The 22,898-nt window shown below is 45.3% G+C and overlaps 1 long non-coding RNA gene across 2 annotated transcripts; it reads left to right on the top strand.

Annotated features, from left to right (window-relative positions):
* The first annotated feature begins 282 nt into the window (after window positions 1-282).
* Gm30331 lies at window positions 283-8,083 on the top strand. Of its 2 annotated transcripts, none has more exons than XR_869164.2 (5): window positions 283-564; window positions 5,509-5,704; window positions 5,838-5,964; window positions 6,091-6,273; window positions 7,314-8,083. It is a non-coding gene; the product is annotated as a predicted gene, 30331 (long non-coding RNA). The 2 variants fall into 2 exon arrangements; XR_377754.2 differs by lacking the exon at window positions 283-564 and adding an exon at window positions 3,759-3,850.
* Window positions 8,084-22,898: the final 14,815 nt, after the last annotated feature.

The raw sequence follows: 22,898 nt of genomic DNA, 5'->3' as shown, positions 1-22,898 counted from the left end.
CATAAACTCCAAATTCTTGGCCACCAGTTATGTTACATGTCATGTTACAGTCAGTTACATAGCACTTGATCTTTTGGGCATTTGTATCCTATGGGATTTTCTGGAGCTCTCTGGGCTACATGTAGCCCAGGTTGAGAAGGGTTTTCGGTTATCTTTGTCAACTGACTTTTAAAAATATGTTTGTCTTGACATCCCTTTCTTCATGGGCACATCACTAGCTCTTGTGTGAGACTCTGTTGCCAGGGAGATGTAAACAAATGTCTAATCACTCCATGTAGGGAATCAGTAACAGACCAAAATACTGATCAAAGTCCAACTCGGTGAACCCATGAATGTATTGGAGTTGCTCACAGGAATATGGGTTGAGAGTTGCTCACAGGAGCCGCTCTGACTCAAAAGTCCCACCCCAGTATGGGTGACTCCAGAAAGCGGGAGTCCTGGGGTTTTCTGTAGGACTGCAAGTAGAGGCCGGAGGTTGACACTGTGTGTCCTTCTCTATGGGTCTCCACTGAAAGCTTGAGTCAATCTTCCACGGAACCTGATGCTCACTGATTGGCTAGACTGGTGGGTGACTGAGCTCTGGCGATCCACTTGCCTCCAGGTGCCCAGTGCTAGGATTCTACATGTGCGCCATTGCATCCAGGCGTTGTGTTTGTTGGAAATGCCAGCTCGGGTCTCCATGCTTGCACGGCAGGCACGTTCCCAGGTCAGCTTTGTCTCAGGTTGACCAGAGCTGCCAAGGTCAGGTTTGTTTTTCTAGACATCTGTGCCCCCAGCACCCAGGTATGTGAAATGCGACTGTACCTCACTGAAGGAGGAAGTGAGAACGAGGCTGTGGTTAGCCCAGGCTGGGTCTAGGTTCTCCCGTGGATGTTTGGGTGGCAGCTCACCCCTGTTCCCAGCTGCTGCCCTTCTCAGGTGATGTCAGTAGCTGAACCATGAGTCACCGTCACGGGTTGTCTGTGTCTGTTCCCATTCTGTTCCTTGCCAGAGCAAACATACTGATACAGAGGCAGCTGGCCCCGGGTCCCAGAGCCGTGTTTACCTTGAAACGTGTGTAGTCTTTGCAGTGTGCCCATTATTGATTTACAGGTTGTCTGCTGACACACCTTGACGAGCCCCAGCTTCCTCCTCTCTTCACCGTCTCCCTATGCTCCCGTGTCCAAGTTTTCTGAGAGGAATCTTGCAGGGGACAGCCATCTGGGCCCAGGGTTTCTGCCTTTGCTGAATTCTCCTAACGTTGGTGGCTACTCTTAACATGCTAACTGTGTATTTCTCAAAGCGAGACTGACAGGGTGGGTGTTTTGTTTTTTATTTTTGTTTATTTTTTTGTTTTGAGACAGGCTCTCACTATGTAGCTCTGGCTGTCTAGGAACTCATTATGGAGACCAGGCTGGCTTCAGACTCACAGAGCTTTGCTGGTCTCTGCTTCCCAAGGGCTGGGATTAAAGGCGTCTTCCCCACATCTGGTCTTTATGGACTAACTGGCCAATTCTTCTCCAATTGTCCTCCAAATTTCATTTCCACATCTCTGCCTGCATCCTTACATCCAACCTAGATGTGCAAAGTAAGTTGAGTGTCTCTAGGAGCTCATACACTGTTCTCCAGACTCCCCAGCAATGCCGCAGGCTCTGTGCGACTCTAAAATGTGACCTTTTCAGGGCTGGAAACAAGTCTGAGTGTGTAGCCTTATTGTGTGGTCCTGGATGGCGGTGGCTCGACCTGTACAGCAGGCTGCCCTTGAACTACAGAAATCCACATGTCTCCACCTTTTTTTGTTTTTCATTTTGTTTTGTTGTTGTTTTTTTGTGGGGTTTCTGTTGTTGTTGTTGTTTTGTTTTTGTTTTGTGAAGACAGGGTTTCTCCGTTTAGAACTCACTGTGTAGACCAGGCTGTCCTTGAACTCAGAGGTTTGCTTGCCTCTGTCTTCTGAGTGTGGGGGGGATTAAAGAAGTGTGTCCCCACACCTGTCTTGTCTCACCCCCTACATGTCAGTCCCACCTCCCACCTGCCAGACTCCACTGCCCTGTTAGTCTCCTCTCCCACCTCCCTACCCACCACCCCCAGCATTTCTGGTTCTGAGGAAGGTTACATTTCATTTGTCTCCTTCCTGCTGGCTGCTCTCTTTGCCCACAGTGTTTCCTCTCCTTTTCTCTCAAGGATCAGCTGCAGTCCCTCCTCCCCTCTCACAGTGGTGTTTCTTCAGGCTCTGGTAACTCAGACTTGCCTATGGATATTGTCCCAGCACTCAAAGGGCATCTTTAGGTCATCTGACAGCGGCACACAGAGCCCCTCTTGGCTTGTTCTCATGACAGGGCAGGCTTAGCAGCCAGAGAGGAGAAAGTCATGCTGAAATCCACCCCCGTGCTTCTCACTGACAGGTCCTTAGCCTGGGAGAGACACACCCCAAGCCCATACTGTGGCCAACCAACTGTTCTTATTTTGTAGTTTTGTGAGACGTGAGTCTTTTAGATTCAAGCTGAGAAGGTTTCAAGAAAACGTCATCAAGCTAGTTATTCTGTGACCAAAGATTTTTGAAGGAAGTTCAACAGTCAGTTTGGAATTCAAACTGAATTCCGGGTGTTCACAGTGTGTTTCAAAGCATTCCCCAAGTTGGAAAAGCTAAGGACTTAATCATGAATGTTTGTAGAAACTTCCTGCAGTACACACACACACACACACACACACACACACACACACACACACACACACACACACACCTACCTTATGCTCACTCAACTCAAATGTGCTGGACAGCTGGTATTTTATACAATCCAGGCCCCAAATCCTTGTAAGGTACTAATTGTGGTAACTTGGTAAATATTTGATAGACCATTGAACCAAGTTTAAATAAATGTACTGTTGGATCGTTTTCAAAACCCTTGGGCCAGAAAATTTAAAGAAACTGTATTGCTTCAGAAAGTCTTCACAGCGGGGGAAACAGAAGAAGCTCACAATTTAAAAATATCTAGTCATCATTTCCTGTGGACCAAATCAGCCAGTCAGCAGGGGTTGGTCTGCCACCTGGTGGCTGTGGTAAGCATTGCGAGCTGATAAAGCCCACTTTGCATGTTGGTTAAATTGTAGATTGTAATATCTGGAAAACTTATCAGTCTCTGCACTATTTATTACAACTAAAATAGAAAAAAATCTGACAAAGAATATTTTATGCTACTTATGAATGTTTGCATATGAAGTTGTGATGAGGTAAAGAAAGAGACCCTACACTAAAATCTGCTGATGGTCTTATGAACTAAACATTCCATACATAAGGTCTCCCTCACAAGCTCTCGCTTCTAGATATTATCCTGCTTGGTGCTGGCACCACAGGAAGTGAAGCTTCAACTTCCTGTTCTTGCTGCCACGTCTTCACTCATGGATTCCCTGGAACTGGAAGCACAAATAAAAATTTTTTAATAAGTTGGTGTGTGTGTGTGTTTGAGAGAGAGGGAGGGAGGGGGAGGGGAAGAGGGAAAGGGAGAGAGGGAGGGAGGGGGAGAGGGAGAGGGAAAGAGAGAGAGGGAGGGAAGGAAGGGGAGAGGGAGAGAGAGAGAGAGAAAGGGAGGGAGGGAGGGAGAGGGGGAGGGGGAGAGGGAGAGGGAGGAGGAGAAGCAGAGGAAGAGGGAGAGGGAGAGGAAGGGAGGGAGGGGAGGGGAGGGGAGGGAAGGGAGGGAGGGGAGGGGAGGGGAGGGAAGGGAGGGAGGGGAGGGGAGGGAAGGGGGAGGGGAGAGAGAGAGAGAGAGAGAGAGAGAGAGAGAGAGAATGTGTGTCCACAGAGACTAGAAAAGGGCCTCAGAGAACTTGGTCATGGTGTTTTATCACAGCAACAGAAAAGTAACTAGGATAATAGGTATGCAATAATGTTTTCTTTCTTTCCTTCCTTCCTTTCTTTCTTTCTTTCTTTCTTTCTTTCTTTCTTTCTTTCTTTTTCTTTACTTTTCTTTTCCTGTTTTTTCTTTTCTTTTAATTGAGAGTAGAGTCTCACTGTGTAGTCCTGACTGGTCTGAAACTTGCTTTGTAGACCAGGCTGGCCTTGAACTGAGAGACATCTGCCTATCTCTGCTTCCCAAGTGCTGAGATTAAACACACACAGTGTGGATATAATTTCTCATTGAGGTCTTCATATACATTTCCTAAGGCCTAGTAATGTTGACCATATTTTCACATGCTTTTTTGACACCACTATGTCCTCTTCTATGGAAGGCCATTTTTATGTTATACTGGTTAGTTGTTGGTGGTGGGGGTTTTTAAAGAATTATTTTAATTTGTGTGTGTGTGTGTGCCCATGGAGACTAGATGAGGCCATCAGAACATCTGGAGCTGGAGTTATAGGCAATTGTGAGCTACCTAGTGTGGGTTCTTGGAACTGAACTTGGGCCTTCTGTAAGAGCAAGATATGCTCTTAACTTCTGAGCCAGCTTTCTAGTTGAAAATGTTTTGTTTTGTTTTAAGACAGGGTCTCTAAGTAGCCCTGGCTGTCTTGGAACTCTCTCTATAGATCAGGCCGGCCTCAAACTCACAGAGATCTGACTCCTTTTGCCTCCCAAGTGCTAGGATTAAAGTCATGTGCCACCTAGACAATCTGGGAAGAGACTCTTTTTTTTTTTTTTTTTTTTTTTTTTTTTTTTTTTTTTTAAGACTTATTTGCCTGGCGGTGGTGGTGCACACCTTTAATCCCAGCACTTGGGAGGCAGAGGCAGGTGGATTTCTGAGTTCAAGACCAGCCTGGTCTACAAAATGAGTTCCAGGACAGCCAGGGCTATACAGAGAAACCCTGCCTTGAAAAAAACAAAACAAAACAAAAACAAAAAACCCAAACAAAGACTTATTTATTTTATGTAGTAAGTACACTGTCACTGTCTTCAGACACACCAGGAGAGGGCATAGGATCCCATTTCAGATGGTTGTGAGTCATCATGTGGTTTCTAGGAATTGAACTCAGGACCTCTGGAAGAGGAGTCAGTGCTCTTAAACTCTAGCCTGGGAAGAGACTCTTAATTAGAAAGGTATTTGCCATAGCAACATGAAACTAAGACATGTGTTCCCCCATTTTATAATTGACTTTTGTGTTGATTTTACTATTGAGCCCTAGTGATCACATATCCTTTAGATCCATATGGTTTATACTCCAGCTGTATTGCTATCTCTCTATCTCTATCTCTATCTCTATCTCTGTCTCTGTCTCTGTCTCTGTCTCTGTCTCTGTCTCTGTCTCTATCTCTATCTCTATCTCTATCTCTACATCTGTAGTTAGTTTCACACAACAAGGTACAAAGTCTTTTATGGAGCAAAAGTTTTAATTTTGGTGAAGTTCAATTTATCAGTCTTTCTTTTACAGATTATTTTTAGCGCCCACTTAAGAATCCTTCCCCAACTAGAACGGGGACCATGAAAAAGGAAGAAGAGATCTTAAAGGGGCAGGAGAAGGATTAAAAAGAGCAAAAGAATTTCTGTGAGACGAAAGCAAAGGAGGGCTACCTAATTTTATCCCACACTTCCTTCCTGCAGTTCATGGGCTCCCAAGGAAGAGGACTGTTCTGACTGGAATGTGACGTGTCAGCCACAGGCTCATATGTTCGGACTCTTGGTGCCAGCTCACGGTGTTGTTTAGAGAGGACACACGTCCCTGGGGTGTGGGATTTACTGATGGAAGTACATGACTGGGAACTGGACTTTGGAGGTTCTATCTGCCTCTGGTTCTAGTGTAAGCAATCCCTGGTGCTCCCATGTGAACAGGCAGGACCCCCCCCCCCCCGCCCCCAGCTCTTCCTCTCCCACCGCCATGCCTCTGAGGATGGACAGGGGATGTGAGTCCAAACAACATTCCTTTCCTCCAGCCCTTATGTCAGGTCTACCTCACAACAAGGAATGTAGCGAATGCAGTAACTCTAGCTCAAGGATTTGGGTCTCAGACTAAAGAAAACCTGCCAATGCGAAATGATTCTCATCCGCTGAAGATTCTGGGTAAGTCTGGTTGGAAACCTAGGTAGGTGTCCAATGCCCGACCTGCACGACCCCAGCTACGGATGTGGACCAACACAGAACTGTGACCTTAGCTGAAATCTGACTTTTGTTTGTTTGTTTCTGTAGCTCCGTTGCATGATTCCCCAGCGTGAGCCTTGCAGATGACAGTGTTGTGTTGCAGTGACACAAAGGTATTGAAACTACCTCAACCCTGGGCTCGGAGCTGCAGGCTGACAGAGGGAAGCAGAGGCCTTTGCTTGGTGACTGGGAGACATTGCAGATGCTTCTGGCAGATGTCTGGGCACAGAGGTAAAGTCCATCTGAAGCTGGAGCTAGCCCAGAGGCAGAGTCGATGCTGAGCAAAAGCATGTCTTTTGAAATCTATTCAAGCTGAGGTGAAAATGATTTGGTTTGGGGAACCAAGCCATCCCTATGGCCACTTTGAGCCAGGTTTTGTTACCTAGAAATGAAGGATTTTCATATTGAAGACTTCCCTAGAAGGAGCACCTTACCCTGGGAAAGCCAGAACCAGCAAGAATGAAGGGACAGGAGCCACAGATGTAGGCCCATCCCCTTTTAACTTTGGGGCAGGTGAGCAAGAGACCCAAGGGAATGGAAGACCTGACTGGACTCTGGCCAGCTCAAGCAGGCCAAGCATAGCTCTTGCAGGCCTTGCCCTTCTCCCCATTCCCTTTGCATTGCAAAAAGACAAAACTAACCAACCAATCAACTAACCAAACCAAACCAAACCAAACCAAACCAAACCAAACCAAACCAAACCAAACCAACCAACCAAACCAAACCAAACTAAACCAAAACAAAACTATTAAATTACAGACCTAAAGCTAGCCACCAAGGTCTATTCCCTTATTTGGTCACTTCCTTCTCCTGAGGTCTTCTATGTGGGTCTGGCTATAAAGTATTGAAGTCCAGCGATCAAAAGCCCCCTTTTGCTCACCTAATTAACACTCCCAATTAAAATTAACTACCTTATCCTAACATGGGGCTTTCCACTGAACCTTTATAAATTACCATTTTCCTACTGCCATGTCTGTCTCCTCTCTATCCAGTCCCTTATTTCCACCCTGGACAAATGCTTCCCCCCTTACCCCCCTCCACCCCGCACCCTTTCTCCCCTCTCCTTTGCTCCCTTCCCCCTCTTCCTCTTCCTCTAGCTTCTGTCTTTGTCCCCTACACCTGCCCTTTGTTCCTCCATGACAAAGAAATCTCCTTTGTGCCCTGAGCTTGGTCTTGCGGGTCCTGAGCTGAGACCTTTCCTTTCAATAACAAGCTCAGACGCTCAGGCTTCCTCAACAGAAAGCTCTCAATTGGTGTGGCTTTCTCCACAGGCTTTCAGAGAGATGCTGGGTGCTCAGAGAGTGCTGACGCGGGGAAGCCTCTGAAGAAACCTCCTCCGGACTGGCTTCCGACCAAAGCTTCAAGACTCTCCTTCCTTCTATCTCCAATATCTGCCCTTTACCACACAGAGAATGACACTTAATACATCTTTTCCCTGGGGGCTGTCATCCTGCTCTGGTCCTGTACTCTAAAGGCCTTAAAGTTGTGTATTTTAAACCACTCTCTGCCAGGGCTCATAAAACCAGGCCTGCAGATCCCCCAACCTGCTCTGTGCTGCTCTAACAAGAACAGAGAACATGAACAACATACATTTCTTTCTCATTGTTCAGGAGGTTGGGACGTCTATGATAAGTCTGGCGTTTGGCAAGGGCTATGGCTTATTGTCACATGATGGAATACCACCCACTTATGCAGGACTTTAGAATGATGGGGTCTTTCTCAGCCCACATATACTTGACCCCTGGGACTCAGGTACCAGACGGTCAGTCACCAGTGACAGAAGTTGGCCTGCAATAGTGATTTCAAGTTCATTGTCTCACATCAACGAGGGATAAAGTGGGGACCAGGGAGAAGTGGGCAAACAAGAAGTGTTTTTTTGTTTGTTTGTTTTTTTGTTTTTTTTTTTTTGTTTTTTGTAAGGAAAGTTAAAGAACAAAGAGAACATGAAGGAAAAAGAGGGGTAACTGTTAGCATTCTGTCTAAGCTCTGCCCCACAGTTACCTGGCAACAGCCAGGTAGGTCTGGCCCACTATAAAAGGGGCTGCTTGCCCCTCCTCCCTTTCTTGCTCTCTTGCTCTTCCCTTCTTGCTTCTACTCTGTCCCCGACCCTGCCCTTACCCCCTCTCTCCACATACTCATGGCTGACCTCTCCTCCTCCTCTTCCTCCTCCTCCTTTCTCTTCTTCCTCTTCCTCTCTCTCTTTTGGCCTTTCTCTGCCTCTACTACCCTCTTTACTCCCCTCCCCATGCCCTGAATAAACTCTATTCTTTGCGATACCATCCTGTGACTGATCCCTCAGTGGGAAGGGATGCCTTGGCATGGGCCCCCTGAGGCACCCCCTTCCCCAACACCTCACCACACACATCCACTAGGACATACCCCCCCCCATCTTTTTATAAACACACCAGAAATCATGCCTGGCTCTAGGAGCTTTTTATAGGACTTTGGGGAAAAAGCCCAGAAAATGGAAGTAATTTCCATTGGAATTGATTTGTTCTATGGACATATCATGTCTAAGCCAGTGCAGGGTGGAAGGGAGGGGACACGCATTCTGCTCCTTCCTCTGGCCCAGCCAGGGACAGACACTCACGTGCTGCTCATGTGCTCTTGCATAATTAGGGGCAGTCATGTGTCGAAGCCCCCCACTGCTCATCTTTGAGTTCTGCTCCGTTAGTCACTGACCCTGGCTGCTGCTGGCCCTGACCCACATTGTTAGTTACTGCTCTGAACCTTGGATGGTGTCTAGCTGGCTGTTAATTAAACTATATTCTCTCTGCTCTGGCTTTTCTGTGACCAGCGTGTCATTTTCATCAAGGAAAAGTCCCTTACTGCCTAATTTAGGTCTCACCATAGAAACTCTTTTGATTTCGGTTGACTGCTACAATCCTGGCCTTCAGCCACTAGGTGGCAGCAACATTCCATTCCGTTCAATTGTTAAACCCAAAAATCTCTTTGGGACTGGGCTAAACCATTGAAAGACCCTGCTGTGCAAGCATGAGGCTCTGAATTCAAATCCAGGATGTGCATAAAAGCCGTGTGTGGCGCCCTATAACCCCAGGGATGTGTCGGGCAGATAGGAGAATTGTTAGGACTTGCCTGTGACCAGCCTGGCCAGGTTCCATGAGACTGTCTTAAGGGAGTTAAGGTGGAGCGTGATAGAGAAGGACACCTGGTGTCCTTACGCCTCCGCCCTCCCAACACACACAACCTCTCCCTCTCTTCTAAGTGTAATGAGGATTATGCCCTTATAACCTACCGCCTACTAAACTTATCACCCTTTAATATTGTTACTATATTCAAAGGGAAAGATGTCCTTACTTGAAACCTCTCTGAAAGGGGATTCTTGCTCTGAGATGGAGAAAACTAGTGAAGAGAAAAGAAATTTGAAACTGGATGCTGACAATTACTTGATCCAGGCTAAAGAGATCTTCCAGGGAGCACAGCTTCTGTACACCTGATTGGGGGGGGGGGGGGGGGGGGGAGGGGCATGCAGAGGTTTATGGTAGCCACAACTGAGATGTTGCTGCCACCTAGTGGTACAAGAAGGCAGAGTTGCCGTCCCTAACCGTAAAGAATTCCTCAGTTCGAAATGCAACTGTGTGGGTGAGTTCAGTGCTATTTTCCATTGTTTTAGTCAGAAAATGTGCTCAGAAGGCTCGATATTGGCAGTGGAGAAACAATTAAATTTCATCATGAAGGGGCCGGGCGTGGTTGTGCACCCCTTTAGTCCCAACACTCGGGAGGCAGAAGCAGGTGGCTCTCTGAGTTTGAAGCCAGCCTGGTCAACAAAGTGAGTTCCAGGATAGCCAGGGTTTCACAGAGAACCCGTGTGTTGAAAAAACAAACAAACAAACAAACAAATAAATATTATAGATAATAAATAAATAAATAAAAATTCAGCATGTGTTTTGGAGGGAACGAGCATTCAAACAAAAGCAGTAGCGTTTGTACAAATTGAATAGCAGAAGGATACAAAATACTAACACCTTATGTGAAGAAAGAGTGAGTGCTGTTTTCATGAATATTCTTTTCGGAGCTGTATAGAATGTGCTTCTTGACATGGGTTCTCCGTGAAGAACTGAACTAGTTTGGCTGAGAGTCTTCCAGAGGACTTGGGTTCATGGATGCAGGCGTGGAGGGAAGAGATGGAGATGGGAGGAGAGAATGGGGGTGGGGAAAGAATTGACCTCCAGATTGCAAATTTATGTTTGTTTTTGTTGTCTAGAGGAAAGATATGGTGGTTGCTGCTGCCACCTAGTGGTATAATGTTAGAGTTGCTGCTGTAGCCTGCACTACAGAATTCTCCAGCTCAGTCCTGTAGGAAAGCAGGATGTACTCCACCATGGATCTCTGGGGGTTCAAGGCCAGCCTGGTCAACATAATGAGGTCCAGGACAGACAGAACTATACGGTGAGACCTGATCTCAAAACAAAACAAACAAAACAAAAACCAAACAGAAAACAAACACCCCCACAGAAAACAAACAACTCAAAACAAAACCATATATGCTAACTGCTTCTAGCTTTAGAGAGACAGATGCTCGGGAACCTTGAAGCTGGCATTGCACAGAATATTTGTGTGCCTGAAAACAACTATGTTGCCTAGACTTTCCAGGGCATCCTTCCAGGTTATTTGATTTGTAATTTTGTAAAGTATAGAAAAGCAACAACAATGTAATTTTTAAAAATCTATAAGCATGCAAAATCTGATCCACCTAGTAGCTGTTTACTTTTTAATAGTAATCTCCCATATGTTTAGCAATACACAAAATCTGTGGACCCTAATAGTATCCCAACTTTCCAGTCTCTACTACTTAAACCTACCTTGGATTTTTTTTTTTCAAACAACTTTCAAAACTGATCAAATATTAATTCTTATCTATAGCCACTGTTATTCCCATTCCCATTCTAATTTAATCTTATTTATTAAACTAAAATCAAAGTATAATCCATACTATTCCTGACTCTTTATCCGCTAACAGCTGATGATGTCAAAGAGGTCAGAGGGGTTAATGGGCCAATGTGATGTTTGCATGGTGATGATATCCCCGCAGTTGTGGTTGTTCTCCCGGTTAATAAGGCACCAGGGAGTCAGATGGTGCTTCTGCGAGGCACCTTGAGCTTCTGGACTGGGGAGTTATTTTCTGAACTACACACTCAACTCTACCACATCCAGGTCCCACTTGAACATAACAAAAATGTCAGATGAAAGAATTTAAAACATAAATCAAATAAAAAGTCGGGATATACATGAATTATAAGGCTGTGTTGTAAGAAACACACACACACACACCCCAAAGCCAAAGGCAATATAACGTCTCTAAAGATTACTCACCTGGCAAAAATGGTGGCTAGTGAGAATGAGTTAGTAAAACCCTAGACAGAGAAGTCAAAATAGTTATTATAAATATGTTTAAAGGCACAAATGAACAGCTGAATAAGGAGGGAGATGAATAACGTGAAGGAGACATTCAACCAAGAGGCAGGGACGCAGAAGCAAATAAAATGCTGGAGATTAAAACAAACAAAAACACAGACGTCAAATAAAAACCTCCGTGGGAAGTCTCAGCAATGGATCACGGGAAGGACAGAATGTCTGAGCTTGAAGACAAGCTAGAGGAAATGGACCCACCCAACAAGGACAAGATAAAATAGTAAGAAAGTACCGGTGAGAATATCAAGACATATATGCTTCTAGTGTGTGTCTGAAGACAGCTGCAGTGTACTCATATATAAAGAATAAACAAACAAACAAACAAACAAATGCAACATGCCACTCTTAATGATTAAAAAAAGAAAAAGAAAAAAGAAAAAGAAAGAACCCACAGGATTTTAAGAAGGAACAACAGCAGGTCTGTGTTAGAATGAGCGAGGATATGCTAGTAAGTTCTGATTGGGTATTTTAAGTAGGGTAGGCAAAATAATAAACAGTCAGGCTTCTGAGTCAGCAGGAGCAACCAGAACCAGCCAGGGGGACGCCAGGAGCAGCTCTCTGCTGTGTCCCTCTCAACAAAGTGAAGATCAGTGTGAAGACTCGAGACTAAGGAAGCGTTGCACACCGTCATTGTCTGCTGAGTCCTATTTCCACTCTCTCCAAACATCACCTGTCCTTTCCTGGGTCTTGCCTCAGCAGAGCACCACATTAGTCTGTATCACATGACACAGCAGAAACTTCCACTTTAGTACTCCACCAGAAAAGACAGACACTCTCTTAGGGTGATGTGATGGAAAAGGATGCTCCAAGTGGATGAGCCTAGGGAGCGTGCAGATGTCCTTGCTCTAATGGTTGATGGTGGACTTCAAGTCAAAACAGTGAGAATACAAAGAGAAGGCTTCTTCATGCTGATCAAGGGGATGATCTATCAAGAGGACATCACGGTTGTGAATGCACATGCCCTAAACACAAGGACATTATATTTCATAAAGCAAGGACTGCTGGATGCGAAGACACAGATTGACTCCAGCATGGTAGTGGTGAGTGACTTCAATACCTCACTCTCAGCAACCAAGAGGCCATTTTGACAAGAAATAGATATCTGAATTAAATGACATAGACAAAAATAGGCTTAACAAACATCTACGACATATTCTACGCAAGCACTGCAGAATATACTTGGTTCTCATCGGCTCATGAAATGTTCTCTAAGATAGATCATGTATTAGGGCACAAAGCAAAATCTTAAGAAAACATGAAAATCAAGGCAATCCACTGTGTTCTATCGATTCACAATGGAATCCGACTGACACCAGCAGCAAGAGAAACTCTTGAGCAAACGCACACTATGGCGATTAGACAACACACAGCTGAATGATGGGCAGACATTTTAAGAGATCAAGAAGTAAATAAAAAACAATCCTAGAATCAAATGGAGACACAACATGTCACAACTAATGCTTATAGCACAGTAGTCCCAAGAAAGACAGTAAGAAGCCAGAGAGCTCTCAAATAACTTAGTAATCCACCTTAAAGCACTGGATAAAGAGGACTAAGGTAACCCCCAAGACACCAGACAGAGTGAAATTATTAAGATCAAGAAGAAATTAATAAAATGGGAACTACAATGACAACAAAAACCAAGATGATACAAAGAATAAGTAAAACAGAGTTGTTTCTTTGAAAAGCTAAACAGTTAACTAAACTAACCAATATAAAGAAAGAGAAGACAGAATTTATTAAAATTAGAAATGAAAAAGGATCTATTACCATAAATACAAATTAAATTCAGAAAATCATTAGGTCTTTCCTAAAAAGCATATATTCTGCTAAATTGGAAAATGTAAAAGAAATGGGTAAATTTCTAGTCGTAGGTGATCTATAAAAAATTAAATGGAGGTGAGATAAACAGAGCTGTGAGAAGTGGGAACAGCCAAGGACACTGAAGGGAACAGTCCCAAGTGAAAAACGTTAGATGTGGAGAGAATCGCTCCTAAATTTTACCATCTCTTCAAAGCATCCACTGCTTCTCAAGCCATTCTACAACTTAGGAAAGACATTAACGTCTTTATGACACCAGTATTACCCTGGTAGCCAAGCAGACAGAGGTGAAACAAACGTATAAAAATCAGGCCAATCTTCCTGATGAGCGCACACAAAAGTCCTAAGCCAAATACTTGCCAACTGAATTGAAGAATAAAATTGATCACTCAGCCGGGCGGTGGTGGCACACACCTATAATCCTAGCACTTGGGAGGCAGAGGCAGAGGCAGGCGGATTTCTGAGTTCGAGGCCAGCCTGGTCTACAAAGTGAGTTCCAGGACAGCCAGGGCTACACAGAGAAACCCTGTCTCAAAAAACCAAAAGAAAAAAACAAAACAAAACAAAAAAACCAAAAAGCAAAACCCCCAAAAACTGATCACTCACTATGGTTGATTGAGTTGGTTTTTTCCAGAAATGCAGGGATTAGTTGACATTAAAGAAAATGAATGTTATAAAGTACATAAATGGCCATGCAGCCAGAATTACATCGTCTTGTGGCTAGAATTACATGGTCATGTTTATCTCCATAGATGCGGAAGGAGTTTTTGGTTTTTGTTTTGTTTTTTTTTTGTTGTTGTTGTTGTTGTTTTTTTTGTTGAGACAGCGTTTCTTTGTGTAGCCCTGGCTGTCCTGGAACTAGCTCTGTAGGCTCCAAACTCACAGATATCTTCTGCCTCTCAAGTGCTAGAATTAAAGGCATGCACCACCAGCACCCGGCAGAAACAGCTTTTAACAAGATTCAACATCTCTTCATGTTAAAAGTCCCAAAGAACTTAGAACAGAAGGAAAATACTGTGCAACCTTGTGGGAAGCCACATGTGCCGTTGCAGAGTGGCACTGACTACTGCTGGCCACCACGCATAAGTTTGGACAAACAACCAATGTGTACATATGCAGTAAAGTTTTTTGCAAAGACACTGCCTGGCCTGGGCATGATAATGAGGCTTTGAGAGTATAACCAATCAGATGTGAGACATGCAAATGAGGTATGATAATGAGGCTCTGTGAGGTACAGAGAGAGAGAGAGTAGCCAATCAGATGAGGAACACGCAAATGAGGCGTAGTGCATAACCAATCCGGGTGTGAGACACGCCTCTCCTAGGCCTATATAAGCAGCACCAGTTCTGGGCTCGGGGTCTCTTCGCCTCTGCAATCAAGCTCTCCCAATAAACGTGTGCAGAAGGATCCTGTTGCAGTGTTGTTACTGCTGGCCAGTCCGGCGCGCGCAAGACAACCTAATGTAGGCTGTATGTGACAAACCTGTAGTTAACATTATATTAAGTGGGAGAAAATTAAAAAAAAATATCCGTTAAAATCGAGAAGATGAAAAGATGTCCACTCTCTCCACCCTCACTCAGCTTAGTACTGGATATGTAAGGCAGAGCAGTAAGACATGAGACGCCAACGGAAGGGATACAGAGAAGGAAAAATTCAAAGTCTCCTTATTTGCAAATGGTTTTATATGTAAGAGACCCTAATGGCTCTAGCCTACAACTCTTGGAACGGATAAACAAATTTAGCAAAGTGTCAGGACATAAAGTTTATGTACAAAACCCAGTAGTCGTCTTATATGTCAGTGACAGCATACTGAGGAAGAAACCAGGCAAACACTCATAGTGGTCTCAAAAGTACCTTGAAAGAAGCCTAAGCAAGGATGAGAAAGACCTCGGTCACAAACACTTTACAACTCTGGGAAGTGATAATGGATCACACTAGAACAGAGCATCCTGGCTCGTGGATGGGTAGGACAAATATGGTGGAATGGCCATCTGACCAAAGTCTGCTCTTGTAAAAAAAAAACAGGGACGAAGCAATGCAGACCATGGTTTGAAGCTCCAAGGACTATTCTGAGTGTGAGACTAGAGAAGCCACACAAGCTTAAGCTGTTACTTCTCTCAAATTGATTCTATTTATTTATTTATTTATTTATTTATTTTAGTGTGCACACAGCGCATGCACACATACAGACTTGCTATACTGAGTGTGGAGGTTAGAAGACAACTTGCCAGAGTCAGTTTTCTGCTTCCATTGTGTGGGACCTGGGGAACACACACAGGTGTCTGGGTTCCCACTGTTGCTTTTACCTTCTGAGCCATCTCCAGCTCCAGACATACGCATGAGCCAAGACCACTGAAGTCTCTGTCAGGATTCTCAAGTCTGGTTTGTAGCTATGCACAATATTCCCTGGAGATCACCTTCCAAGTTTTCCTTTCCTCCCTCCCTCCCTCCCTCTTTCCCTCCCTCCCTCCCTCCCTCCCTCCCTCCCTCCCTCCCTCCCTCCCTCCCTCCCTCCCTTCCTTTATTCCTTCCTTCTTTCCTCCCTCCCTCTCTCTCTCCCTCCCTCCTTCTTTCCTTCATTCCTCCCTACCTCCATCTTTCCTGCCTTCCTTCCCTCCTTATTCACTTTAAATCATGATTCCTATCCCCCTCCAAGTCCCCCCTCCCACAGTCTCTCTTCTATCCCCTCTCCCCTTCTCCTCTGAGGGAGAGGAGCCCCCCCCCCCACCTTGGGAATTCCCCAAACCTGGCACATCAAGTCTCTCTGCAGGACTAGGTACATTTTTTTTTTCTTTTTTAGTTTATCACCTTCCAAGTTTTCATGCTTTGAAGAAAACAAGTGGAGAAAGAAGAAGAGATGGATGTGGGAAAACCAAGGGATAAGTTTTTTTTGTTTGTTTGTTTTCACTGAAGCCTAGATAGGCTCACAATGGTGGCCATGTGTCTCCCCAGACATGCCTTCATCTCAGCAGTGCAGCCCACTTAGACCAGCGAATCTCAAACTGGTTCTCCTGGGAGCCCTCAGGAGAGCATCGCTAAAGCCTCTGCAGACCCAAGCACCCCTCCCTCTCACCAAAAGCAATGGTTCCGAATTGTGTGCTCAACTTCCTGGGGTCCTTTATTCTTATTCTGTGGACTCTTTTCCAAGAATTCCTTGGAATCGTAACTAACCCAGGTCCACTGGATCCCACGAAGGAAGGAAGAAAGCTGGTGTGCTGTAGGGGAGGGTTTGGTGGCCATTAAGATTATAAAGAAGGCTAAGCCTAGGGATGAGACATAGTGGTTCAGTGCTTGCTGGGTGTGGACAAGGTCCTGCAGCTGCACTGGGGGAAAACAACAAGGAAAGCATCATGCAACAACAACAACAACAACATCATCATCATCAAGACCAGGCCACGTTGTTCCTGCGAATGGTGGCACATGCCCACAGTCACAGCACTTAGGAAGCAGAGGAGGAGAATCACTGGTGGGAGGCAGTCCTAAGCTACATGCTGAGAACCTATCTCAAAAAAGGATTTTACTTTGTTAGAACCTTTAAGTGGTTCAAAGTCTTCTGGGAGATACTCTCTTCTGTTATCTCGACTGGTGTTGTAGCATTAGGTTTTAGCAATCACTTCCTGCTACATGTAATAGTGTAGGCTGAGCTGGTAAGCATCAGAGATATTAAAGCGCAGCTATGGCGGGGGCAGTAAGGAGAGAGCCCAGTCCTGATGCCAGAGGCTTGTGCAGAGCTGACCACTAGAGGGCACCACCTCACGTCACTCAAAGCTGTCAAGTGCCAACGGACAAAAAGGTTCCAAAGATCAGACTGACAATTTCTTTTCCACCCACAATTTCTAAATGGGTAGAGTTGAGAAGACTGTGGCTGGGTGGTTGGTGACTGTGGTGGTTGATTTCCATTGTCAACTTGATGTGTGTGATAACTCGCTGTATATCTATGAGGATGTTTCTAGAGTTTAACTGAAGATCCACTCTGAATGTGGGTGGCACCAGCCACGTATCCACGTTCCCAGAGTGAATAAGGGAAGAAGGGGGAAGCGGGCTGAGCTCTGGTATTAACCCTTCCTTTGCTTTCTGTTGTGTACTGTGGATCAAGGAGTGGCTACCAAGGCTTCCCTGCCATGATGGGTCTTGTCCTCTCAGACTGTGGGCTAACATAAATTCTTTCTTCCTTAGGCTGACTTTGTTGTGATAACAAGTGACTTCTATAGAAGACCAGTAATATGATGGGGTTACTGCTTTGTCTACTTGACTGTGTGATTCCTGGCTTCTGGAACTGGTTTGCCACAGGGACACAGAAGAGTTCGGAGCTGTGAATGGGTCATTCTGGAAGGAAACTGGAAAACCAGAATGCTGAGAGAAATTTGCATCATGAGATTTTCAAGGGAATCTTAAGAACTCTACTGGGAACTGGGCTAGAAGCCATTCACATTGCATTCTGGCAAAGTATCTCTGCATCCTGTCCGTTTCCTGAGAAAACGAGCGAGGCTGAATTAAAAAACAATGGACTAAGTTGTTTGGTGAGGAAATTTTTACAGCATAACATCCAGGATGTAGCATGGTAACTGCTCTTTGTTAGATCTATAGTGACCCTCAGTAGAAATATATGAAAAAAAGGGAAGGGAGTATGAGATTAAAATAGCAGACTAGGCAGGCCGGGGAAACCAACCACAGTTATCAAGATCAGCACCATCACAGACAGAGTTTATGCTCTGTACTGGGACAATAGGAATGGTACTCCGAGGGTGGGACATCATCCGTGTCAAGCTTCACATTGTGAAAATGCAAGTTCATTTAAAAGGAGTGAGCCAAGGATGCAACAGAGGGTGGTCTCTGCTTGAAAGCAACTACCTGGAGGAGTTCAGCTACTAAGGCACAGGGGCCACTCCAGTTCTGGTACTGTAAGAGGGCCAGACTATGTCTCAAGTAGCTAAGAGAGCCTGGCAGTGTTATCTATGTGGGTTTGTGGGCATGAAAAACGAGTTATTGTGTCATAGAGACTTGCCCTGAAGCTATTAACATCAGACAATAAGTAGCCTGGTTGGATTCCATGCAAGGGGTCCTGAAAGGCTCTTCTGTATAGTCTGGACAATGACCTGTGGTGGCTGTACTTTTGGTTTCAAAGGAGTGCATTTATTAACTATATAGCAAGAAACATAAAAGAATAAATACCAAGTGGTGGATATAGAGAAGCAGCAGACAGACAGTGAGTGAGCCATAATCAATTTGGGCCACTCACAATACCCTGCAGAGATGGCTGGTGGTGGTGAGGGACCAGTCAACCAGGTCTTACAGCACCCAGAAGACATCATAGACTGGGGGAACGCTGTTGAAGCGTAGCTAGGTTTTCTTTCTTTCTTCCTCCCTCCCTCCCTCCCTCCCTCCCTCCCTCCCTCCCTCCCTCCCTCCCTCCCTCCCTCCCTCCCTCCCTCCCTCCCTCCCTCTCTTCCTCCCTTCCTTCCTTCCTTCCTTCCTTCCTTCCTTCCTTCCTTCCTTCCTTCCTTCCTTCCTTCCTTCCTTCCTTCCTTCCTTCCTTTCAGATCAAGCTGGCCTCGAACTCAAAGATCCATCTGCCTCTGCCTCCCGAGTGCTGGGATTAAAGGAGTGCGCCACCACACCCAGCTGTAGCTGGGGTTTCTAATTCACAGTTTTCTCTCCATGGACGACCTTCTGGGTTCTGGGTTCTCTGGTAGGCATGTAAACTCTGTTGGACATGGTTCACTTTCTAGCTATTCTCAAGGCCACAAAGTTTTGTTTTGTTTTGATTTTTGTTTTTTTGAGACAGGTTTTTTTTTTTTGTTTTTGTTTTTGTTTTTTTTTTTTCTGTGTAGCCTTAGCTGTCCTGGGACCTGCTCTGGAGACCAGGCTAGACTGGAACTCAGAGATCTGCTTGCCTCTGTCTCCCACGTGCTTGGATTAAAGGTATGTGCTGCTACCATCTGGTGGCACAAGAGTTTTACTATTCTTAGTTCTTTCCCATTCTCCCTGTCACAGAGTTAGGGGTCCAGTCTGACCTAGGTCATGGAGCTTTGGCAGACACTGGAGATAAACATGCTTCTTAGATCTATGGTGACAGCAAGGAGACAGGAGAGCCTCCTTGTTCTCTACATCCATTTTAACAAACTTAAAGCACATGAGGACTTAACACACTGTAGAGGCTAGTGAGGGGAGCTATGAAGTAAGACTAAGTTGCAGTAGAGACCCCATTATGCCGAAAATGCCAAGACTGTAGGATGCCGACCAATGAAAGCTATAGGCAATGAGTGGGGCTGCCCCAAGAGAGAAACTGCATGTGCTTTAGGTGGCAGACCTAGAGGGTCAGGGCTACCCCAGGATGTTGGAGTCTGGTGATACCGATAAGAACCCCAGATGCTGGTACAGGGTTTGGTGTTTGCCCTGCTGGGTTTCTGTCTTGGTTTGGTCCGGTTTATTTCCTTGCTGTGTCCCCATTCTTGCACTTTGGGATGGGAATGCTCACTTTGGGCCATTGTATATTGTAATTTATTTATTTATTTATTTTTTTAAGTTTTCTTTTTTTCCCATTTTTATTAGGTATTTAGCTCATTTACATTTCCAATGCTATACCAAAAGTCCCCCATATCCACCCACCCCCACTCCCCTGCCCACCCACTCCCCCTTTTTGGCCCTGGTGTTCCCCTGTACTGGGGCATATAAAGTTTGCAAGTCCAATGGGCCTCTATATTGTAATTTATAACTTGTTCTTTTCCACTACCAGGGATTGATCTACCGTGCTGGTCAAGTGCTCTATCGTCTACGGTGGTTGTAACATAAACTGTCTTGTTTTGCAGGGGCTCCCAGAGAATGCCTTAGTTTTAGAAGAAACTTTGGGCTTTAGAAAAACTACAGAACTGTTAAGATTTTGGGGATTACAACAAAGCAGACTAAGAGAAGGGTACAGGTGAAAGGAAGGACACTTGTAGGGCAGCCTCCGAAAGGGGGAGTGGAGTTCAGTGTCATTGAGATACAAATAGTGTGAAGGTTTAAAAGGTCTACTTTTATCTTTTATGTGTGTGATGCCTAAATGTATGGCTGTGTATCATGTGAGAGGTCAGATGAGGATGTCCGATCCCCTGGACCTGGAGCTATATGTGTTTGCAAGCTGCATGATGTGAGGTGCTGGAAACTCAAGTCTGCCCTCTACAAGAGCACCAAGCGCTTATCTCTCTAGGCCCTGTCTTTTGGTTTTTGAAGCCAGGGTCTTGCTATGTTGCCTAGGCTGACCTGGAACTCTGCTATTTAGGCAGCCTGGCCTGGAACTCCCTCAAATCCACGTACCTCTGCTTCCCATGCCCTACAAACAGTGAAGTTTTGATAACGTGCTTAGTCCTATAGCTAATGGTGCTTACTAAAGGACAGGAATTCTGAATGACTGAAGGCAGAGTGTAGCGTTGAGGCATGGAATGTGTGCTATTCTATCTTGCTTCAGATACACGTTGAGGATCTTTTGTGTGTGAGCAGCAGCCTGATAGCCTGCACAGAGGATGAATGCTAAGCACAAAGTAAGTAAAGAATAAAGGATCGAGGAAAGACCTTCTGAACTAGTGGTGTAATCCTAGCTACATCCTAGCATATGGGCTGAAAGTTCAAGGGATGCCTGGGCTACGGAATGAGGCCAAGGCTGGATGGTCAGCTTAGTGAGACCCTGCTGCCAATGTCAGGGGGGCATGTGGCAGAGACCCAGCTTCACAGTGCTGAGTGACTGCAGGAGTCAGAGTTATTTCCAGAGACGTCTACTCTGGTGGATCCAGGATCCAAGTCATAGTTCAGTTTATTATAAAGGGGTTTTATTTCATATTTAAAGATGGGGTTAATATGAAGGGAGATACTATCTGTTTTGCAGCTTTATGTCAACTTGACACATGCTCGCCATCTGAGTGGAGGGAACCTCAGCTGAGAAAATGACTTCATAAGATCGTCCTGGAGGCAAGCCTGTAGGACATTTTCTTAATTAGTGATTGGTATGAGAGGACCCAGCCCATGGTGGGTGGGGCTCCATCTGTCCTGGTGGTTCTGGGTGTTGCAAGAAAGCAGGCTGAGTAAGCTGTGAGGAGCAGGCCGGTAAACAGCACCTCTGCCTCCAGGTTCCTGACACTGTTTCCCTCAGTGCACTGTGATTCAGGACATATAATCCAAATGAACCCTGCCCTCCCCAAGTTGCTTTTAGTCATGGTGTTTCATCACAGCAACAATAATAATTCTACGATACTACCCTTGTATGGATGTGGTCTCCTCAAGAGGGAGTCTCATGTAAGTGTCCAATCAATAGCGGCACACCTGATTATGGTGGGTCCTGAAGTTACATTTGTAATGGTGGCTGAAGAATTTTCTTCTTCTTTTTTTTTTTTTTTTTGGTAAAGGAGACTATCGAGTGGTTTCTGAGTGCCTTGGGCAGGATTACAGTCTGATAAAGATAAAACTCAGGTTATAAAAGTTGCAAAAAAGCATTGTGACCGGTCTTTATTGTTCCTAAGGGTTCCTGGAACATTCTAGCTCTTGGGGGTTGCTGGCACATGCCTTTTGCAGGCACACACCGTTAACCTCTGCTCTGGGGAAGGAAAGTCAGGCTGATCTCGGTGAGTTCAAGGGCATCTTGGTCTACAGAGTTCCTGGACAGCCATGGTTGCAAAGAGAGATCCTGTCTCAAAACACACAAACAAAACAACAAAAAGGACTTCCAGACCTATTTGGTGATGTAATCCCATATCAGGAAAAATGCTCCAAGTTCCAGGCCAGCCTGGACTGAACTCTACAGTGAGTTCAGGCCACTGGGACTGCTGAATGAGACCAAGAACTTGCAGCAAACTAAAGGCAGAAAAGGGGAAGCCCGATAAGGTACACTGGCCTGTGCGCTCGTGACCGGGCTCCATTTAGACACCCTGCATCCAATACCAAGAGCAGAACAATGTCCAAGGCGGGAGTTACTGATTGAACTTGTAACCTTGGGTTTGTGAAGGTCTAGCACAGACATCAGAAGACCTGGGAGTCCCAAGTGTGTCATCAATGAGTGACTCTAGAGCACTGTAAGAAGATGGCTCTGCCGGTAAAGTACTGACTGACACTACCAAGACGGTCAGATAACGGACTTCTGCAAGTTGTTCTTTGGCCTCCACAAGCACAACCTAAATAATACAATGTAATTAAAAGATTTTTTTTAAAAAAAGGCCGTTGTGTTGGTAGAACCACTTGCCTGAGGATTCGCTTACAACACAGCAACGTTCTCATTTGCTGGGCAAACAAGGTCAGGTTTTTAATAGTGTCTCTCTCTTTTTCTAGAATACGCGTACAGCCGGAAAGGTTCTTGGAGTTCACCTAAAGGTGTAAACACTTGACCCCAAGGTAGGGAGTTATTAGCTTCCTAGACAGCAGTTACCCGGACCTTCCGGACAGAAAGTCTGGAGTCAAGGCGGGCGATTTGCACACTAGGGTCGATCGTATTGTGGGACTTGTAGTCCCGAATGCAGAAGGGCCTAGGAACCACTGTCGCCGTAGGACTACATTTCCCAGCAACACGCATTTAGTAATACGCGCGGGGCAGGTTGCGCAAGCGAGCGGGTTTCCGGAGGAGTTGGGGGTGGGGCGGC

Source organism: Mus musculus, chromosome 6 (assembly GCF_000001635.26).
Source record: "Mus musculus strain C57BL/6J chromosome 6, GRCm38.p6 C57BL/6J".
Lineage (NCBI taxonomy): Eukaryota > Metazoa > Chordata > Mammalia > Rodentia > Muridae > Mus > Mus musculus.
Note: the sequence above shows the minus strand (reverse complement) of the source record. Positions and strands in the feature narration are given on the sequence as shown.